The sequence below is a fragment of the Macrobrachium rosenbergii genome, chromosome 29, assembly GCF_040412425.1.
Source record: "Macrobrachium rosenbergii isolate ZJJX-2024 chromosome 29, ASM4041242v1, whole genome shotgun sequence".
Classification (NCBI taxonomy): Eukaryota; Metazoa; Arthropoda; class Malacostraca; order Decapoda; family Palaemonidae; genus Macrobrachium; species Macrobrachium rosenbergii.
Window position 1 is genome coordinate 11,619,584 of NC_089769.1, and position 23,853 is coordinate 11,643,436.

Here is a 23,853-nt window from a genome sequence, read left to right on the forward strand (position 1 = left end):
CACAAGCAACTGATGTTTCTCACCTCGAGAGAGATATGATTTACACAAGCAAATGGCGTTTCTCATCTCGAGGGAGATATGATTTACATAAGCAACTGACGTTTCTCATCTCCAGAGAGATATGACTTACACAAGCAACAGACGTTTCTCACCTCGAGAGAGATATGATTTACACAAGCAACTGACGTTTCTCACCTCGAGAGAGATATGATTTGCACAAGCAACAGACGTTTCTCATCTCGAGAGAGATATGATTTACACAAGCAAACGACGTTTCTCATTCCGAAAGCGATCCACTCCGTCAAGGCTGTCATGTGAACAACCAACCTTCCTCTCCTTGTAAGGAATTCACTCCACCAAGAACGACAGACTGTGAAATATTCACACGTCTCACTTTTTCCTTTTTTTTCATTCCTTTTCCCAGACAACCTAATATAAATTTGTTTTAGTTACTCCCTTCAATAACGTACTTATACCTATCCAGTAGCTTTAATATTCCCGTGGGATTCTTTAGCAAACATTCTAAAAAAAAAAAGAGTCGGATCGGATCAATTAAGGTACCTCCTCTTTGACCAGCTTCTGAAAAACGACCCATAGTTCTTTCCAAGTTAATCCTTCCAATCAGATAACTACCAAGGAAACATCCCCACAGTCATCGGCAGTTATTACTGTCTTAACAGGTTCCTTCTGTGTGGTGTGGGGTAGACCTACAAATTTCTACAAAGCCGGTTATCCTGCAGCACCTGTGAGCATGACGGGTACCACTGTCCTCAACACCACCATCGTCAACTCTGACCCAGAAGTGGTTCTCATGTTAAGTGAACATAATCATTTCTTCCTCACGTTCCAAAGAAAAAATCGTAGCATTAAATGAATTGTCTACGCATGTGCTGAAATGTTGCCTTTCTAAACTCTTTGGTTTCAAAATAAAAATGTAATACTAAAACTGATTAAGTTTCCCTCTGAACATCAACCATGGTATAAGTTTTTTTCTAATACAGCTGATTCTAATTTTCCCATTGAGCAGATAATTAGATGAAGTTCTCTTGAAGAAATATCTTTGCCCGTTTTTTTGCCACGTTGCCTCACTTAATTACTTGACTGGAAAATATGGTAGTAATTTAATACCATAACTGATAACAATTGTTGGTTACCAATTAATCATTAATAGTTCACCGGTGACCTGGTTCACGTTACATTCTCTTGGTGGTTATCAATCGTTTACATCGCCCACCCCACCAAACTCCGTCCAACACCCCAGCCCTTTTCGTGTAAATAAGTTTACCGTACCGTAACGTAAACAGAATTGTCTTTCCGAGTAACTGAAGAGATTAAAAGCAAATAGACCATTAAAGAGAAATTCACAAAACATGTACCACCATATAAAAAAATCACCAGAGAAAAGATAAGGCTACCTGAATGGCATCATAATTTGGATCGTATGTTAGTAGCGTAGTCACAAGACTCTGAATGTACCGAAGAAAGAAGGGAGTGAGTGCCCTGGCCAACTCCCTTAAGCCCAGTTGCTAACCCGCAGTTTGCGGGACTATATTTTAGGGGCTCGGTGAGTGAACCAGTTTCACCACGCCATGCATTTCTCGCCTTGAAAGCACTCCACTCCATCAGGGCTATTACAGAAGCAACGAGGCGTTTCTCGCCTCGAAAGGGCTCCACTTTTTCAAGATTATTCCAAGAGCGACGGACGTTTCTCACCGCTAAACCGCTCCACGGCGTCATGGCTATTACGAGAGCGAAATAGTTTCTCACCGCAAAAGCACTCCGCTCCGTAAAGGGTATTACAAGAGCGATTCGCTCCTATCCACCAAGGCTATTACAAGAGGAACAGATATTTCTCCTCTCGAAAATGCTTCAGTTCCACAAGGCAATTTTAAGAGCGACAGATGTTTCTTGCCTCTAAAGTACTACACTTTATCAAGGCTATAACAAGAGCAACAGATATGTTTCACCTCGCAAGCGCTCTACTCTATCAAGGAAGTTACAGGAATAGTATGCGTTTCTCATCTCGAAAGAGTCCAACCCTGTCAGGCGTATCACAAGAGCAACAAACGTTTCTCACCTCAAGAGGAAATTCACTTTTCCGCGGTTACTGCAAAATCTACTCACTTTCTCATCTCAACAGCACTCCTCACTGAAAACTCATTAAAAGAACGAGGGGCCTTTCTCATCTGAAGAACGTTCCACCCTGTCAAGCTAATCACAAAAGCAACAAATCTCAAAAGTCCTTCAGCCTTTCAAGATTATATTACAAGAGTAATAAATGTTTCTTAATTCAAAAGCACTAACCAGTAATTACTATTAATCACTGGAAAAGCGTGTCGTGTCGCTATTTCCCTCGGGAGGCTTGAGCATGACGGGGGATAAAACTCTTAAAGTGACCTAAGTTTCTCAAGAAATAAAAATGTTTGAGGAGTCCAACATCTTTCTACCCTTTCTCTCTGCCAGCTCGTTTGCCCGCAAGCCTCTTCCAGGCTATCTATCATGTACAAAATGTTTTTTAGCGCAAAAGTTCTAATTAGAAAACGTTTTATAGGGAGAAATGTGTTAGCGATACAAGCTTCAAGGGAATGAAGAATCTTACCTCTTCTAATTGGCCTCATCCTATTTTTCAAACGTTCTAATTACAAAATTTATCTGTGACATGATTGTTTAGCGTAGTCAACACCGTTTGCAGAAGAGGTTCATTTCTTATTTTCTTTCGTTCTTTGCTTAATGATCAACTACTTATATCGCTTATCCAGTAGCATTATGCTGACGTTTGTAATCTTCGTTCCTTGCGTAAGTGCATGAGAAATATTCTTTTCGATAGCTGATGTTAATAAAAGGAACTTAGCATCATTTCTGCGGGGTAAAGTCACTTTTTGGCAAATGGGAGCCTTGTGCAAATGAAACGGTTAATGCCACAATTAAAGGCTTCAAACACAGACTAATGGTCCTCCCATTACCACTCGAGTTTCTGAACGTTTCTTCCTTTAAACGTTATATTATTCGAATTCGGGCGAGGAGACGAGGCTCCATTAGAAACGTCTCCCATTTACGGATTAAGCACTGTATCCTCGCAGCTTTCACACACTTCCAGTTGCAAAAAAAAATGTTCTAATCAGAACGTTTGAGAAATAGGAAGAGGCCAGGTAAAATCGTTTCAAAAAAGAGACAGAAGTCCCTATCCCCTTACGGCTAAGCCGTTCATTCACATTTATTTATAAAACGTTTTCTAATTAGTAAGTCTGCACAAAAATGTGTTATGTACAAAACATTCAGTTCGCTCTCACTTCGCCTTCTCTTCCACGAAAATTTATTAGAAGTAAAAGCAAAAATAAATCACAACAGAGACTCAACAGAAGAATAAACAAATGCTGGCGGAGAGAAGAACTAAACCTTGCTGGAAAAATAGAAAAGCAGAGGAAAGAAAAGTTATGAAGGAAGATGGATGGAGGTAGCAAACACCGGGTTATGATGGAATCAATCATTGCAAAGATGATTTTACCTGAGACTGAAATGGCGCCTCGTGTACAGACTAGACTGTTGTACAGAATGTTGAATACGGAAACAAAGCCTGATGATTAAGAGTTGGAAGTCATAGCAAGGATACCAAAGAAAGGTGACCTGACTGAGTGTGGTTGCTACGGAGTCATTGCCCTTGTGTCGAATGTTCGAAAATATTAAGTATGTTCATTCTCAATGCGCCGGAGAAAGAATAAGATACAATGACATTAATAAAATTTTTGGAAAATTATAAACTGGTTTTAGAAAAAGTAGGGTCGTACAGATCAAATATTTGAGTTGGGTCTTACAGTGGAGAAGTGATGTAATTTAAAAATCTTTTTCGTATGGTTTTATTTAATTTCGAGAGGGCAATTGGAAGGATGTAAGATATTTAGGGCAAAGCCCAGGCACTGGAGTCAAGGGGGCCATTCAGCGCCGTAATGAATAGTTAATAAATTATATTAAGGTAAATGGATTAATGAATTAGTGGAGGAAATGATTAATAAATCAAATGAAGCGATGTGACCAATAAATAAAATCAAGATATGAAGCTTAATGAATGGTGAGATATATATATATTAAAAAAATTTAATGTCATTAAAAATCTGTATGATGTGATATATATATATATATATATATATATATATATATATATATATATATATATATATATATATATATATATATATATATAAAAAAAAAAATTAAATGTCAATAAAAATGTGTGCATACTTTAAAACAGCGATGATTGCAGAAATATCTGCTTCATCTCCCAAAATATCCGAGAGGGACTTAACCTGGAAATATCTTTCTCTTTGGTTAAAATATCTGGGGCAGACCACCAGAATGTGCTAGAAGGCATTTGACAGCGTCCACAGACCAATATCAAGGAAGTTCCTGTGACACTATGTCATCATTCCGGTTTATGGATAATTAGAATCATTCATAAACGAAGCAAATGCAAAGTTACAGGAGATTTCAAGGTGAAACTTTAGAGTTAGGTTATGGAGAAATAAGGTTAGTGTAAGTAAAACCTGGCAAAGGTAAAAACAGACCACAAACGGAAACACTACTGAGCAGGGAATGCAGAAATGTGTATTTTTACTACGAGAAACGTCTCAACCAATTCGAGGTCTGGACATGGAAAAATTGCTCAAGGGCCTTCACTAGATGATTCAGACCACGCTTCCTTTTTTCACTCCTCTCTTAATGTAAAAGAAGATACTGCGGGATTCCCTCTCTCTCTCTCTCTCTCTCTCTCTCTCTCTCTCTCTCTCTCTCTCTCTCTCACACACACACACACACAACCATACACACCAGTACATACACACACACAAATGACTTGCATTCGATCTCCCAGCAGAAGGAAAGGAACAGTATGAACACTTTTCCACCAATTCACTTTGCCCTTGTTGACCTAAGCACTGAATTAAGCACCTGGTTGTTAGATGAAAAGTGTTGGTCGGAGCTAAGGTGGAGGAAGGAGAGAAAAATGAACTACTGGTCAATAATCAATACTTAGGCATAGTTAGAAGCAGGAGTGCCGTGATGAGGATGATCCTTTTCCCACTGGAGTGAAACACTTCGTAAGATTATGAGGTTCCCACTGGAGTGAAACACTTCGTAAGATTATGAGGTTCTCTCTCTCTCTCTCTCTTCATTCGATCATTCGACCTCCCTGTTAACTTTTCCGCGCCATGATTAGAATCCTAATATCTCAGACAGACACAGAGAGAGAGAGAGAGAGAGAGAGAGAGAGAGAGAGAGAGAGAGAGAGAGAGAGAGAGAGAGAGAGGACATGTTAACGAGATGAAAATCCCCAGAAGGCCTGTTGCCTTGACCCTTTTGTTACCTCTCTCTCTCTCTCTCTCTCTCTCTCTCTCTCTCTCTCTCTCTCTCTCTCTCTCTCTGATAGGTTAGTTGCTGTCTCTCAATTTTGATCATATTTGGCTAATTCTTCTTAGAATTACTTTTGTTATTGTTTCTTTTATTTGCATATGAAATACGCATCACGAGTTAGAGATATAAATGACTGGTTCTGTAGGGAGAGAGAGAGAGAGAGAGAGAGAGAGAGAGAGAGAGAGAGAGAGAGAGAGAGAGAGAGAGAGAGAGCTAACATGGAAAGCTGCAAAAATTAGAACACAAAGTAGGTTACAAGACAAGAGGAAAAAGACGTATAAAAATGGTACAGCGGTGATGTAGGAAAAAAGGAAATGAGTAAAAGAAAACTGAAATAAAAGTAGGAATGAGACAATATCAATAAAATTCACAGCAAGAATAAAAAAGAAAAATTATGCGGATGAAAGAGGAAAGAAAGTGAGAACATTAGGGAATAAAAAGGGTGAAAGCACAAAGGTTGGAAAGATACTATTAATGGACACTTTAACACGATCGCTGACCGAACGTTCTCAACCCCTTTGTGTTCCCGAAGACACTCGGCAAGAATTAATGTAATAAATGATTACAAAAATCTCGTAATTATAATCTTACAAATGGCTTCCAAACGCAATATATCCGGTTAGTGATAACAGTACATTAAGACTGGTTAAAAATTATACTCCCGTTTAATAATAATGTTATGGTGATTGGCTGAACGCTCATTATTTTTTTAGTTATTTCATTCAGGGAGCTTATTCATTCGTTTATTTATTCAGAATAACCATTTGTTCTATTAATGGAAAGTGATTCCATTACAGCATGCAGATAACAGGAATTCATGGTGAGGTATATTTTCAAAATTAATTATCCACGAGTTTTTATTCGGAGAGAAAAATTTCATCAACAACAACAACAACAATAATAATTGTAACAGCAACTTCTCACAATTTCAAAAATTAAATTCATAATATGACCTTCCCGCAATTCCATAAACACTGGAGTCAAAAATAAATTCGCAATATACCTGGGTATATTAAAATCTATTTCACATAAAATTAAATGCATCTAGAAACCAGTGTGTTCTGTATTTCATCATTGTAATAATAATAATAATAATAATAATAATAATAATAATAATAATAATCTTGCATATTATTTATTTATTTATTTATTTATTTATTTATTTATTTATTTATGTATTTATTTTGGTAGACCAGCATCATTTCCCTGTCAATCCTCACCCCAACCCAAGGGGAAACTTTTAATAGTATCATAAATGAAACGAAAGCGGACGCCTGTGAGAAACCTGCAAGGATAGCGTCTAAAACGTTTCCAGAGTAATCTTCAATTACATTTCTCCTGAAGATAAGGGGATTAGCCTTCATGCAATAAAGGGTTCTAAACTGGTATATCATTATACTTCAGTGAGTTTTCCAAAAGATGGTCTTTTTGTCTCCTGTAATAATAATAATGATAATTATCGTGACTAAAAATCAAAACTCTTAAACCAAAAACAAACAAATCTTCTTTACACAGTTTTGCCTGCAATTATTATCTTAACATATATTCCACTATTTTGATTCGAGGCCTCATCGAAGTGTCTCCCATTGCAAATAACTGTTTACTTAAATTCCCCTTTGCTGTTCTTGATTCAAATGTTGATTTCGTCTTTCACTATGTCGTCCAGTCTATGAATTCAACTTACTGGATCATTGACGTTGCTTGCGGAGAGAGCCTGTTTATACAGGCACTCAAAAGACGGCAAAAGAACTTTTTTTTTTTTATTATTTTGGTTGTTTTTATAGCACATCTTTTTACATCTATTCTTCTTTGCAAAATTTACATTCACGCTTTTAGAACGTATGGGAACGGCCACATGGTCCAGTGTTTAAAGAAAAAATATAATTATTTTCCAATAACTACGCCGATGAACTATTTATTTTTTACCCAACCACATAAATGGCTTTCTAAATTATCATGGAAATGTTTCACTGTCACATGAAAAATGATTTGATAAATACTTCTTTTTCCTTCCATCATTGCTCTCCAAACGTTAATTTATCACAAAAGTAAATAAATATAAAAATAATCATTATTACATAAAAAATATATTTTTTAAGATGCCTTACTGACTTCGATCTGGCAAGTAACGCATTAGAACTAATTTCCCTACAAGTCTGCCCATACAGTAAGTACCCTTTGAAATCCGTAAGAACAAAGCATGATAGAAAACGGAATTACTCTGAAAAAACCAATGAAGATAGCTGGTATTCTCCAATTACGGCAGGATCCCTATATATATTTAGATTTATTCAAATTCCAAATGCGTCTTTAAAAAACTCCTCACGCACAGAAGGTTAAACAATGCAGCCGATATGAAATAACTTTATTATTCTATTAGATTTTTATCAAAAGTTACGGGAAAGTTACACAATATAAAATGTGTCATACGAAAAGAAAAATATCACTTTCGATTTTTTCCTTACTTTACTCTACGGTTTATATAAAAAAATAAAACTTCTTTATGTTATACTTGGTTTATCAAAAATAATTATTTTTCTTGTCTCTAGATGCTCCTGCTTGATTTAAGTATTCTAAAATTATCATACACCTCTTGAGAATCTTTCACATTTTGCTTGATCTAAACAACGACTTAATTTAATGTTGTGCTTATCGAAGGCCGTTTTCTTTGAATATATTTGCTCGTTTCAGTTTTTTTACGTATTATTTAGGGGACTTCTTGAATCTGGGTTGTTTTAAACCACAACATACAAAAAACTGCCCACTTTATTTTGAAATGCAAGCACGGTTCAATTGAACTACCAAATTTTTCATATAGTCTGACTGATATTTTCTTTACAAATTCGATCGCTGAACATCGCCTTTTATGTAAAAATAAGAATTTCGTCCCGCGATCCTTAAAGGAAATTCCACCGAAGAAAACCATTTCTCTAAAGGAACTTCACCGGTTCTTCATCACTGAATTTCAGAAAACATAAAATGAAAAATAGGACCAATGATAAACCGTCAGGTTAGTTGGTTGTTGCATAGTAAGCCCACCTTAGGACAGCATAAGTCCTTGTCCTAAGGCCGCAAGTCTGGTAAGAAGTGAAGTAAGAGGCCTAGTGTGGACATCCGGATTCTGCTCACCCATCAGAGATACTTATAAATCCTCCCTAAACGTAACTCGAAGGTTTCTTAATAGGAAAGGGGGGCGGGGGCTGGGGGATTTATGGGAGGAATAGTGCGGCACCAACCCCTCCTGCAACTCCACAAGAAAGAAGGATCATGGGAAATACAAGAGAGGCCTCGTTCGATAAGAATGCGCCATTATTCACGTGATAATCCAAGCAGCGTTATGACTTCTATAAGGGTCAATCGAGAGTATGGTTAGCATGCACGAGTCGCACTTAGCCCCTCAGCATATGCAGCTGATAAGAGAATTTCACGGTGGTATCGACAGAAGTAATTGTGGTTGGGTAACAAAAGGAGACGGACTTGCACAGTTTTGGCAAGTGTATGCTACCGACGGTAATATTGGCTTAAATCTTTTTTAACTCGACAGCATAAAAGACCGCACACCCCCCACACACTCATATACATACATACATACATACATATACATATATATATAAAATTATATATACAGTATATATATATATATATATATATATCTTCACACTAACGATTTTCTGTTTATAGCCCGCTGCTGCAGGTTCCCTGAAAATATTTTTGTTCGCATTTTTATGAAAGAGGACTTAACTACAAATCCCCTTTGCTTGATTATGATAGTACCCTGATGATGGCATACTTCATACTGTGTTGACATTAATCTCTGATCTCATTCTTTTATGCATTATTCAGTGTTTTCACATTCTCTCTCTCTCTCTCTCTCTCTCTCTCTCTCTCTCTCTCTCTCTCTCTCTCTCTCATTTTCAATCGTTTATACTTCTCTACTACTCTAAGAAGTTTCGTGCTCTTCCTATCCTTTATTTCCATTTTTTATTTATTAACCCAGAAGACTTCATGCTTTCTCTTTGAGTTCCACCCATCTATTTACTTATTACTCTAAAAGTTCAAGTGATCAGTCTCTCTCTCTCTCTCTCTCTCTCTCTCTCTCTCTCTCTCTCTCTCTCTCTCTCTCTCTCTCTCTCTCTCTCTCTTACCGGGACTGGCTATAATACTACTTCTTCTGTAAATGGGTGTGATGTACTTTTCTAAAGTGTAGTATTTCCTATATCACATTTCTTAGAGTAACGCTCACTTTCGGAACGTATTTTAGTAACCCATGATTTTCATGCCTTGTTCTGTTTCTTAGTAATACTTTTCCTTCCTTTTTTTTATCAATGTAAGGAAAGTGCAAAACATATACATATATATATATATAATATATATATATATATATATATATATATATATATATATATATATATATATATAATATATATATATATATATATATATATATATATATATATATATATATATATATATATAAACATTTGTGTGTGTTTGTGCATGTATATACTGTGCATATGTATATACATACATATATATATATATATATATATATATATATATATATATATATATATATATATATATATATATATATATATATATATAAAAGTATATCTATATATCTATATATATATATATGTATATATGTACATATATATGTGTATGTATGCATGTATATATACTGTATATCATAATGAATCAAGTCTTGCAATACGAAACATAATCTTTTTATGACTTAACAATTCTTATCATTTTTCAGTATCAAAAAAAAAATAAATTTATTATAATTTTGACATCGAATGTGATGGATACTTTACACATACATTCAATTATTATAAAAAGAATAAGCTACACAAACCAAACAAAGATTGATTATGTTTATTTTGATTATCAACTATACAAACATTTTGCTGCCTGGATTCATTTTCCCATTTCCTCTAAATAAATTTTGTTGACGTAAAACGATTAACTGGGAGATGGGAAATTCACGGAAGGCTATTACAAATTTTTAATCTTATTAAAATTCCTCCCAAACTCAATGGAAAACCTTACCCCGACATTCACGTGTTAATATCAATCTCACTGAATGTCAACTACGAAGATAAAAAGTGCTCATGAGGAAAATTCTTATCTATTTCATTTTATCTTTCCTTTATTCGAATTATAAAAATGTCACTGAAGCTGCCGACTCTGTAACAATTAATTGTGGAAGTTCTTCCATGAACCCAGCCAATCCACAGTAACACGGAACACACTGTTTGTTTTATTAGGCAAAGAACATTTCCGGCAATTGGATTTTGGATTCCAGGCCCTTGTGTCGCTGGTGGAATGGAATCTCAACGTCAATATCCGGAATTCTGGATAAACTAATCTCGACCGACTGTAATCCCACTGCCAGTTCCACCTTCAGCTTTAGGGACAACATGACGTTGATACAAGGGATTCGAATGGTTTCAAATTCTCAGTACAAATAATCATCACTGGCTAATAATGCACAACTTTCCCCTTAAATGCACATCCATAAAACAGTCTTCTGCACAGGTGGATTTCTACCAGCGCTGTCACCTGAGGCACGTAATAGGGGATCTCGTAACCTGGGCATATTGTATGCCTCCCGGGACAGTTTCTTCCTGTCCACGTCTCCTCCTGTCTCTACCTTGGAGCCTCCGGGACAGTTTCTTCCTGTCCACGTCTCCTCCTGTCTCTACCTTAGAGCATCAAGAGGATTTCGATGTATATAGATAAGGACATAAGTGAGAGAGAGTACAAACAGTTGATCCAAAGAGATTATGTCGTCAAATGTTAGGAACATAAGGAAAATAATTCAATTCTTTCTCTTTTTAACAACTACCTCTAACTTTAGCTTGGTTAAATTGCATAGTGAAGAATAAACTTATGTTTTAAAGGACTCCTTTATATAAAAACAAAATTAGAAGAATACTGTGTATTTATGAAAATATTTCTTCAAATTTAGTTGACAATATTATTGTAAAGTTATAATTCTTCCTTTTGGTAAATGATATCTCAAAATATAACTTAGGAACGTGGCCCAGTGTGCAAATACGCTCATGTTCAAAAGAAGTTCTTATCATATTGACAAAATAATCCTCTGAAACATTTTCCCGAGTACAATTAAACCATTTTGAAAGTTAATGTGATTTCATTTGATTTACATAACGGCATTCCTACATTTTCCTGAGATGACAGGTCCCAGACATTACAAATTTCAATTGGGCGGGGTGACAATTTCATTAGCCAAAGTTTACACTGTACCTAAACCGTTACGTATGAATAGTTCTTTCATCTGTTTGTATTCGTATAGATATACGAAGCAGGCAAAAACAGTTCTGATCATCATTTACTAGTAAGCCTTGGGTCACCAGTGTAAGACACTTCCCAAAGCCCCACAAGACCTGGTACTGTCCAGATGCATTGAACCTCAGTATGTTTCACATGCAGTTAAAAGGGAAATAATAATGTAACAATATATGCGAGCAAAATAACTTCTTGTCCGTAGGTGGTAAGCTTTTCAGGAAATTATGAAGCTCCCGTTACACAAGATCTGATGATTGAACCTGATTTACACTGACTATGTCGGTGGAAGCATAAATATCGTTTTAAGATTGTACATTAACTTAGTACTATGTCAGGGACGCTTAGCTGTGACGTCGATTTGTGAATTAAATCAGTGAATCAATCAATTCTCCACAAAGAGCTTGAAATTAGCCATTTTGCGAACACCAAGAAAAGTTTCGTTTATTCAATCGTGGAGTGGCGACGGAGGCACTTAAAATCAACAGGCAATTGATCAGCACAGACTTCCCAATCTGTAATAATGAAATCCGAGCGGATCTTGTTCGTCCTCCCCCGGGCGACAGTAGGGGAGACATGACACAGCCACCCTCCTCCTACAAACCAGTTTGTCAGTCCCGTGAGGGGGCGGGGTAAATAGGGGAACGGGAGGGTAGGGGAGACATCCACCCTCCTCCTGCAAACCTGTTTGTTAGCCCCAGGTGGGGGCGGGTAGGTAGGGGATCGGGAGGGTAGGGGAGACAGCAGCGCCGGGTTCCAGCGCGCTACAAGCTCGTTTTAAAACACGGACAAAATTTCATAAAGTACTACGCACTATTAACCAAAATGAATTAGTTTAACCTAAGACAAAACTGAGATTACATGTATACACGAGATCTGAGCTTTTGTGTAATATGCGTAAGAAACAACTGAAAAGGAAATTCCACCCCAGCATCCCTGACCTTATCTCGAATCCTTCTGTTATTCATTTGCCGATAAACTCATTCCTGAAAGAAGGAGAAACGTGAAGCGCCGTTTCTTTATCCTCTTAATTTCATGGAACGTTTGGCAGCAGTCAATGATAATAAAAATGACTCCCTTCCACCTCTCTTCCTCTCCTCTTTTTCGGGTTGAGTCGGCAATGCTGGGAAGAAGAATTCTCTTTGCTTTTCTTCTGACCAGCTGCCTACATACCCGGCCGCCTCGGGGTGTAAAGATGGAAGACAAATCTTTCCTTCTCCTTCTCTCTCTCTCAAGTTTACTTTGGAATCTTCTCTCCGTATGATTCTCCGTACGTTTTATTATTTAAAATATTTTATGAAGTCGTAGTATACAACGATAACTTAAGAGTTTCACAATCATCATATAACGCAACACTGTGAGAAATTTTGTAATCCATATGTAGAGACAAAAATTTCCACTGTGGGGAATGCTAAATTCTCACGCAGAAATTGAAAATAACAAACTGTTTACTGAAGTCCTGACAACATACGGAGAGAGAGAGAGAGAGAGAGAGAGAGAGAGAGAGAGAGAGAGAGAGAGAGAGAGAGAGAGAGAGAGAGACAGAGACAGACAAAAATCATGTGAAAAGTACAGGAGAAGGCTATAGATTTAGGCACATTAGCAAGGAAAGTCTATGACTATTAAAACATGAAACGTAAGCAAATCCATCAATAGTTGCTAAGGAGCAAAGTTCTTATGTATCATATTCGGTTTTATTCTTTGAAACAACGACGCAACAGATTTCTATGTACTAACCAAATGCATATAATTCTTTGTGAAAAGTTAGCTTTTTCTTCGTTTTTTATCAAAATAAAAATCATTACGACTACAAAAGGATATATCAATTATCGACACTGCACACAGCGAACTTTAAATTAAAAGCTGAATAAAAGATATGTACTAGTATTTAGTATGTGGTAATTCTAAGTGTAAAATCAATTTTGGTTTAAACTCTTATTAACGATATTTTTAAATCGAAAGGCAAAGCACATGTGGCACGTTTTACTTTTAGAAAACTTTTCTAATTTGCTGTAACTCTCCTCATCTACAAGGGTGAAACTTTGAATGAAAATATGAAAATCATTGCTGCGCTGTTCCATTTATTCTTTGCTGACTCATGTTTCACCCACAGCTGCCAGCACTGAATAACTGGTACAACACAGAAGTAATTTCCAACTTGCATTCATTTTCACCATAGAAGAGAGGTGCAAGTTGTTTCTTAAGAAATCTTAAGTCTGCAGCCCCAAATTATTACGAAGCACTGATGTCCTGTGCCATAAGGAGTTAGGCTACGTAATATGGAGACAATCATTGAAGCCTTCAATAATTCATTGTACGAGAACCACATTACAAAAGATTGGGTCAAGGGCGAAATAATGACGGTCAGAAAACAAAACAGATCGTACCGGTACAGATTAACATGACCACAACTGGAAAATTGTGGCGACGAAATCGTCGTTTCCTCCACAACAAGGACAGAGGAAGAAGAAGTTTACGTTCCCAAGATTTCAAAACAGAAGATGTGCCTCAAGATTTCAAAACATAATCTGTTCCCCAAGATTTCAAAACAGCTGTTCCCCAAGATTTCAAAACAGAAGATGTTCTTCAAGATTTCAAAACAAAATCTGTTCCCCAAGATTTCATAACAGAAGCTGTTCACCAAGATTTCAAAACAGTTGTTCCCCAAAAATTTCAAAACAGAAGCTGTTCACCAAGATTTCAAAATAGCTGTTCACAAAGATTTCAAAACAGAAGCTGTTCACCAAGATTTCAAAACAGAAGCTGTTCACCAAGATTTCAAAACAGAAGCTGTTCAAGATTTCAAAACAGCTGTTCCTCAAGATTTCAAAACAGTTGTTTCCCAAAAATTTCAAAACAGAAGCTGTTCCCCAAGATTTCAAAACAGAAGCTGTTCCCCAACATTTTAAAACAGCTGTTCCCCAAGATTTCAAAACAGAAGCTGTTCGAAGGCAAAGTCAAAGAGAGAGAGAGAGAGAGAGAGAGAGAGAGAGAGAGTCTAGAACTTTTTATACCAAAAAGTTGCAGTAACTTCTATATTTTGTTTGGATTTTAACTGTGTGACGTTCAAACCAGGTGACCCCCCACCCCTTTATAAAGATTATAACTCATATATTCCTCCGCATAATCAGTCTTCCGCTTAAGGAGTAGCCTACTTAACCTTCGAATGTCAGGATCTTTTAGACACATGGTAAATAAATCATGGCCTAATTTGGGCTGCCGCCTGAACCTTTCACCTTACGGATGTAAATGAAATTGATTTAATCTCTAATATCAACCATAACATCTGGTTATGTGTATATATATATATATATATATATATATATATATATATATATATATATATATATATATATATATATATATATATATATATATATATATATATATATATATATAACTGAATGAATGTTTTGTTCCTCATTTTTGTTTATTAATTTTTTCTGTGCTTCCTGTGGGGAAATGAGGTAAATTTAATTAACGTTTTTATAATAAAAGGTAAAATCTCGTTGTCCACCTGGAATTTGCAAAGTAACCATCGTATTCATATAGTTAATCGTTTCTTCGTTCACTGTTTACTTAGCACCGCAGAATTTCTTACATTTCCATCAATGCTTCCGTTCTATTGTCTCTCAAGCTGTCGTCTAAGTTACTAAATCAGAAAACGGATTATTCATCAAGCTGTACCGTAGGTGTCAGATCGATGCGGTGATCCTCATGAAAAACATAGCGGCATAATTTAAACAAGTAAAAAATGCTCCTAAGTTTCTTCGGCGCAGTCGAGTTGTCTGTACAGCGTATAATCAAGGCCACCGAAAATACCTCTATCTTTCGGTGAACTAGGTATGATGCTGTAAGAGCCGCGGCCCATGAAACTTTAACCACGGCCCGGTGGTGGCCTCTCCTATATCGTTGCCAGAAGCACGATCATGGCTAACTATAACCTTAAATAAAATAAAAACTACAGAGGCTAGAAAGCTGCAATTTGGTATCTTTGATGACTGGAGGGTGGATGATCAGCATACCAATTTGCAGCCCTCTACCTCAGCAATTTTTAAAGTCTGAGAGCGTACAGAAAAAGTGCGGACGGACAGACAAAGCCGGCACAACAGTTTTCTTTTACAGAAACTAAAACACAAATACGAAGAAAATGTTTATCGAGCTCTCAGCGAACACATTCCCTCAATCTCTCAACTAAAAAATACAAGTGAGAGATGGGAAGAAGTTGTTCCTCCCTAGGCATCATAAAATACAGAGTGACAACTGCGATAGTTCCATTCACATGTCTAATCTGCTGCTATGACTACAATGACCTCTTTATTTCTATATCTGCCAGTGTTTCGGAAACATTGTAAACCTTGAAATGTGTAAGAAATCGAAACGAAGAAATTCTCCTTCCCAAGTGGGATTCGAACCCACGCATGTTAAAAGACTGAAGTTTCAGGACTTTCAGTGGAAAGGGTATCCAAATTTATTGGGAAAAAGAGCAATTAGAGGTTACGTTCCAATTACAATACGTTTACAACTATTTTTGTAGGTCATTCTATATTAGAAATACAGGGAATGGGTACGGTTTATTCCATAGCTGTCACCAACACTAACTTACATAACATCCAACTCTTAAAGTGAAGTAAGAGTTTACATTTTCACTTTCTAAAAGAGATTTTGGGTTTCCAAAGCAATTCAGTGGAAAATTACCAATTTCACTTACTTGATGATACAATCCATTCCATTTTCCCTCTGATATTTGCTGAGAGGAATAAAATTCATATTTCTCACACTGATTTTTTGAGGAAAAAAGAGGACTTCTGTTGTATTTCGTTGATTTTGTCCTATACTTATTTTACCAATAGTTTAAGAAGTATTTCCGAATAATAGGAAAATAAGCTTCGTTTTCCTCTACTTTTTTCGTAAACGAAAAAGAGAGAAAACGGAAAACTAATCAGGCATCGAGAGCGATTTTCAGTCTCCTGTACCCCAGAGGCGCCGTTATTCGAGGCGAAAAAAAATCCATGTCGAATGTTGGTTATCGAATTCTGGAATGTGAAAAAGAAAATCTTTCATAAAAGATTTGTGAACCTTAGCATTCCTTCAAGCCACATATAATCTATAAACACATTCACTACTTTCAAATATTAGAATACACATATAGATGTATAATAAACATAAATATTCATATACATATATATATAGACATATATATATATATACTGTATATATATATATATATATATATATATATATATATATATATATATATATATATATAAATATATACAGTATATATATATATATATATATATATATATATATATATATATATATATATATATATATATATATATGGTCCTATCCTTTTTTCCTTTCTATGCAATAGGTATAAAACTGTGACATTTGGCACTAACTCAAATCTTTCGAAATAACTTTTCTAGGCATACTTAGAAGTGCCATTTGATTCATAAATAACCTCAAGAATATTTGAGAGGAATTCAGGAAGTAAAAGGCTGAGAAGAATTATTGGTGAGGAAAATGCCTCTTTTTCCCAATGCGACCAAGTGATGTGAGAGCTGGACGTAATCTTACTAAGCTATGAGGCAGCCATGTCTTCAGGACAAATTATGAGAGAGAGAGAGAGAGAGAGAGAGAGAGAGAGAGAGAGAGAGAGAGAGAGAGAGAGAGAGAGACGGGGGATGAGAGGAAGGGAAAAACTGGTTGTCAAAACCTTTTTCCGGATAAAGACGGGGGGTTAGGGGAAGGGAAAGACTGATTTTCAAAATCTTTTTCCGGATGATGAAGAAGTAGTATCCTTGGAAAAGGGAAGACAGAGAGAGAGAGAGAGAGAGAGAGAGAGAGTAATTTTTAAAAACTTTTTCCGTACGATGACCCAGTGACACATGAGAAAGAGAAAGAGAGAGAGAGAGAGATTTTTAAACCAATTCTGCCGGATGATAGCCAAGTAACATCTTTAAAACGCTCAATGGTCACTCAGCCTTCTTACAGGGAAAACATTCTTTAAAACTATGTAGTGAGTAAAACTTTGGAGAGAGAGAGAGAGAGAGAGAGAGAGAGAGAGAGAGAGAGAGAGAGAGAGAGAGAGAGAGAGAGAGAGAGAGAGAGAGAATTACAAGTATTATACCTTCTTTTGAAGTACTGTTTTTAAAAGAACGAGCAGTCCATTTACAAGACATCTAATGATATTTGAGAGAGAGAGAGAGAGAGAGTTACAAGGATTAAGATGTCTCAAAGACTTATTAGTCCATCCGAGGAGACATCATGTGCTTACTTATCTCTAGAAGCAGGTTTTACTGTTCATTCACAGTGTTCTAATGATTCTGTCTGGCTTTTGTTAAACTCTTCCACACCTTTGCTGTTTACAATTTCTGGTGGCAGTTTATTCCATGTGTCACACATCTTGTACGTAAAGAAGTTCCCACAATGAGATGTGTTGTATCTCTGCAGCTCTAGTTTCCATCCATTATTTCTTGTCTGGTTTTCATTTAATGTGAAGAGGCTACTGTCTACTTTTGTTATGCCTTTCAGCATTTTGAATGTTTCTATGAGTTGTCCTCGCAATCGTCCTGTTTCTAAGCCATACACGTTCAGGCTCTGTAGTCGTCTTTGGTGACCTATTTGCCTAATGGATGGAATTAACTTTGTGGCGCTTGCTTGTACCTTCTTTTCAAGTACTGTTTCTAAAAGAATGGGACGTCCACTTTGATGGATTACGGGTCATCTAGTCGTGTGTGTGTGTGAGAGAGAGAGAGAGAGAGAGAGAGAGAGAGAGAGAGAGAGAGAGAGAGAGAGAGAGAGATTACCTGTATATCGCTGCCAATCCTACAAGGTCGGGGGCATTACCCCGTCGAGTCCCTCCCTCTGTGGACTTGAACATTAATAGTTGAAATTACTGAAAGCAACAATATCAGATGACTTCGGAACTAAATGCCATGTGCCAGAGTGAGTTAGAACTGTTCCCTGCAATGGGGTCGTTGAAATGATCGGTGGCATTGCATCTTGTCTAATATACGTATAAGTATGAGTGCTACTTGATTTGCGATGGTTAAAACAACAGGGGTGACAGATCTTTAGGTCAGAGGCTTTGAATGCGAATGATGATGCTGCATGAACAATCCCGACCAGGTTATACGGAATTGTTGGTACAGGAGGCACTATAACAAACCAATGGATTGGATAACATTTACTTTCTGTTTATTGTTGACATAAGGTACTATAATGTTGAAAATGTTTTCGAAGAAGCTAAGGGAAAACTCACCTACCCTGCAAAGCGCAAGCTATCTCTACTCCACCAATACATTTTAATGATCACAATGATTATGTCTGAAGATCTTAGAACACGCTTCCGTTCGTGTTAAAAATTTCTAATTAAAACAAGGCGCATTAAAGATAACTGTCAATATTTAAATATATATATATATATATATATATATATATATATATATATATATATATATATATATATATATATATATATTATATAATATATATATAAACATGTGTAAGTATAAAGAAGCCCCTTCGCTACGTTTCTTGTTCTCTCAGTCTTGTTACTTACAAATATACCAGGTGACTGGACCCTCGTATTCTAGGGTTTGTGGGATCCTTCAGAGATTAAACAGAGCTGAATTAAGGATTACGAAAAAAATATATTTTTTAACATTATTCTAACATAATTCACACAATTTCTTTCTTCGGGTGCAGAGGCCAACGGTACTGTCCACTTAGTGCCCTTTTATAGCCCAGACCCGAAGTAAACGAGAAAAGGCAAGGTAGAAGAGAGTGACTTAGCCATGAAGGAAGCCTTTAACGTTCGTCCTACAGAAAGAAACTGTAAGATTCAGGCAAACAAAAAGCCGTTAGAGAATTCCAAAGCTTAGCCGCAGAAAATGAAAAATCTCTGCATCGTGAACCCCAAGTACTACCGACTTCCACAGATGTTGGAGGAAGTAGTCTAACGGCATTACGAAGCCGTTGATAGGAAAAACTCTTGTAGTAAGCTCAACGGAACAGCCACCAAAATAGTAACAAACAGACAGACAGACAGTTTCTGTAAACACTACAGGATAGTAAACACTGTTCAAAGGGTCCTGTGCGGGAATGTTTGGCGATACGATCCCATAAAATAATAAAAAATAAAACTCTGGTAAACAAATAATGCTCGATATGGCAACACAAATTCCACCGCAAGGGTTAATATGAGACGTTTAAAACTTTCTTTTTTTATGGAAAGACATGAAGACCAATATCAAAATAAATATCTCAATATGAGAAACATAATCGGGGAAGAGAGAGAGAGAGAGAGAGAGAGAGAGAGAGAGAGAGAGAGAGAGAGAGAGAGAGAGAGAGAGAGAGAGGGGTCGGGGTGAGGGAACGATTTCCTTTACTCTTGTATGCATAAACCTACTTCTTGAAATATTGTGGTCATAATGATAAGAAACTTCTATTCTGGAGACTTTTATATCTTCTCATTTTATCCCAGCCACCAAATTCTTAATTTAAAGCTGGAAAATACAACGGTGCATTTTGGCACTGCCTGACAAGGAAGGACGAAAGGCATATTGGCTCCTCCCTTAATCTGTTAATCACACAATGTATATCACTTCAACTTTCTCTTCTCGAACATGTGACCCTGAGGAGCGTTTTGTTTCCATACACGAGGTTGTGAAGAGACTAAGTATGGCCGGAGGCAGAATAGAGCCGGCGAGGCAGATTAAGAGAAAGGACATCTGGCATGAACACCTGGATCTTGAGTCATAAATGATGCACGCGCATAGGGAAATGACACCAACCCCATCTACCTGTGGATGACCTCCTAATCCCTGACCGAAGTCATATAAGGGCCTCACCGAAGGAACAAGAGTGAGAGACATAGCTTAAAGACTACTATTGCTCCAAAGGCTTCTCGACTTGCTGATCATGAAAAAACCAAAGGGCACATGAGCAGGGTGAATGCTTCAGCAATGTCCCAGACATTGCCAGTGAAAGTCTTTAATAAAAAAGACGATGAAAAAAAGCGTGTTGAAATAGAACTTGCAGTTTCCTTTGCTTGCCATTGCACAATAGTTAGTGTGGATCATGTGGGGAAGTAATAAAAGAAATGGTAAAGGTAGTATATTAGAAAACATTCAGATTCATCGTACTAAATGCAGCAAAATAATTTCAAAAGTCGTTTCTCCAGCACTATTCAAGAATTTAAAGATGATGTACAGGGAAGAAATTTTGCGTACTTATTGATGAAAGCACAGATGTAGCTACTGATAAACATTTGTGTATTGTAATTAGGTATTACAGTGAATCAAAGTCTACTATTGTGACCGAGTTCGAGGCCTCCGCACCCGTTGTTGGAGCAACTGGTCATGAATTATTTGTGACTTTGAACAATACCCTGGAAAATATGGGGCTTGAATGGTCTAACTGTGTTGGGTTTGGGAGTGATGGGGCTTCAGCAATGATAGGTGAACACAATTCTGTTTGGTCTAGGGTAAGAGAGAAATCACCTAACTGTCAACTCAACAAGTGTGTCTGTCACTCCCTCGCACTTTGCGTGGAAAAGGCATTTGACAAATTACCCTCTAACTTAGGATATTTGTTACATGAAGTTCCTAAATGGTTTAGTAAGAGTGTCATACGAAGAGAAGCTTTCAAGGATCTGTTTAAGGTTATGGATGCAAATGAAGAAAGAAAAGGACAACCCCTTCCATTTCAAAAACTCTCAAATACACGATGGTTGGTCAGAGGAAAAATCATATATAATATTCTTGTAAACTGGGAAGAGTTGAAGGCATATTTTTCAGTTGCTTTACCAAATGCAGATGCATCCTGTCGCTATAAAGCAAGGAAATCTTTAATATGTTAAGAGATAAAGTAAATCTCTTATACTTTCATTTTGTGTCACCAATCGTGACAGATTTTGAAAGACTTAATGCTCTTTTTCAAGCTACCGATGGTGATCCCGAAGGCTTGGTAAAAGAATTACTTTTGATTCATAAAACTCTACAATATAGAGTACTTAACAAGAGGGGAGAATTTTTACCAACAAAGGATATCGACTATGGTGCTAAATTCACCAAGGAACTGAATACATACATAGAATTAGAAAATAACTCAAATGAAGTGGTAAAAATTGCAGATGAGATTAGGCACCGATGTTCAAGTTTCCTTTTTGAGGCCTTAAAACAAGTGGAAAATAGGCTCCCAGCATCAACAGCAATATTCCAAGGCCTCAGTGCATTCTCTCCTAGCAAGGTATTGAGCCAAACTGACCGTGTGTCTTTTAAAGATCTTCCATTGCCCCACTTAAGAAAAGATAATGAGGATGGCATAGAGCAGCAATACAGGAAAATATTGCATTTGCCATGGGCAGAAGAGTCTGTTTTTAATGGTGAGATTCCAAAGGAATCGGTTCCTTTTTGGTCCGGGGTCTTAGGGTACAAAAATTCAACTGGGAACCAGCCTTTCAAAGAATTAGGGAATTATGCAATGGCTTGCCTCACAACACCCATAAGTAATGCTGTTGTTGAAAGAATCTTTTCCTCTGTTACTTGCGTTAAGACAAAACTACGAAATCGAATGAGTACAGCAATGTTGGAGGCGATCCTTAGAATCCGTACTCATCTCCAGTTTCAAGGGAAATGTTGCAAGGACTTTAAAGTAAATCAAAACATGCTAGAGCTTTTCAATTCGGTAAATATGTATGAGAGGGAAGAGTCAGAGGGCGAAAATGCAGCCGATATCCTTGCAATTCTGAATATGAACTAATGAATAATCTCTAGTTAGAAATATGTTGTAATCATTGCTAATATAATGTAAAACAGTAAAGAATGAACAGTTAAAGACAGGGAATGGAATTATTAGAAATATAAGAAGTATTAAATAAAAGAACTGAAATTGTTTCATATCTTTGTGATAGGCTATTTACTAAGTAATTGTAATTCATTATAACTACACCTGTCTTAATTCCTTATAAATAAACGGAAGGTAAGAAGACTTCTTTCAATAAATAACCTTAAGAATAAACGACTGTAGGCTATACGGGATTAGCCTACTCAAAAATACAATACTAGTAATATGCGATCTCTCTCTCTCTCTCTCTCTCTCTCTCTCTCTCTCTCTCTCTCTCTCTCTCTCTCTCTCTTTTTCACATGCCCATAAAAAAATACACATATGCATTTAATTAATTTATGCTCATACTTGTTTGTGTGTTTGAATGCATACAATGTGATACTAACTGCATGAGAGTAATGACAATAGATAAATGTAAATTCATGGCAAAGAAGTGAAGGATTAATACCTGATTTAGGCCTGCTACTCATGCATATCTAATTAATAGCCTTTTATACTACATACTTACATCTGCATTACTAATAATAATAGGCTAATGATAGTAGTTAGTGTAATAAAAAAATAATATTTGGCCGTATTTTGGCCGTAAACCATAGTTGATTTGGCCGGTTTGGCCGTCATATGAAAATAATTTGGCCGTAGGAGATTTTTCCCATCTGGCAACCCTGCATAGCTAGATGCGAGCGAGACACATGTCCCCCTATCATTCCCTCCTCCTTCAGAGAGCCATGCCCTACCACGTGGTCCAATCTTGTAGGGACCCTTGGCATTCTTACCAGTGAAGCCTTTAGCCCTCCTCCGCCGCCATTACCCTCGCTGAAGCCACCTCTTCTATAAGGTAAAGTGATCTGTTGCAAAGGTTCTTCCAGTCAGTCACACTGTTTCAATTCTCGTACTGAACTTCCTATTTCATTTTCTAAGTGCCAGTATTTCCATATTTACCTTGCCTTTTAGGGCAGTGGTACGTAAATGCCTGCGTTTAAATAATTACATAAAATCGTGTGTTCAAGGCTTCTTTGGCACCCTTTGTGCTCGCTTTGTCCTATGCATATTTTACTGTGTCCTTACTGGCTTTTAATTCGTAAATCTCTCCGTTTACAGAGGGTTTGTTAGCCGTGGAAGTCTCTCTTGACTGTGCCTTGTATCAGCATCGTCACACCGACGGACATACCTTTAAGTTTTCCCAGTTATAATTAACCTCTAAGGCCTTGCCTGCCTGATTAGTCCATTTCATCTTCTGATAGTTCATTTCATGTAAATACACGTAATTTTAAACTTACC

General features: G+C 36.8%; 1 pseudogene; it reads left to right on the plus strand.

Annotated features, from left to right (window-relative positions):
- The window catches only part of LOC136854353 (SCAN domain-containing protein 3-like), a 166,973-nt pseudogene extending 143,739 nt beyond the window's left edge, over positions 1-23,234 (plus strand).
- Positions 23,235-23,853: the final 619 nt, after the last annotated feature.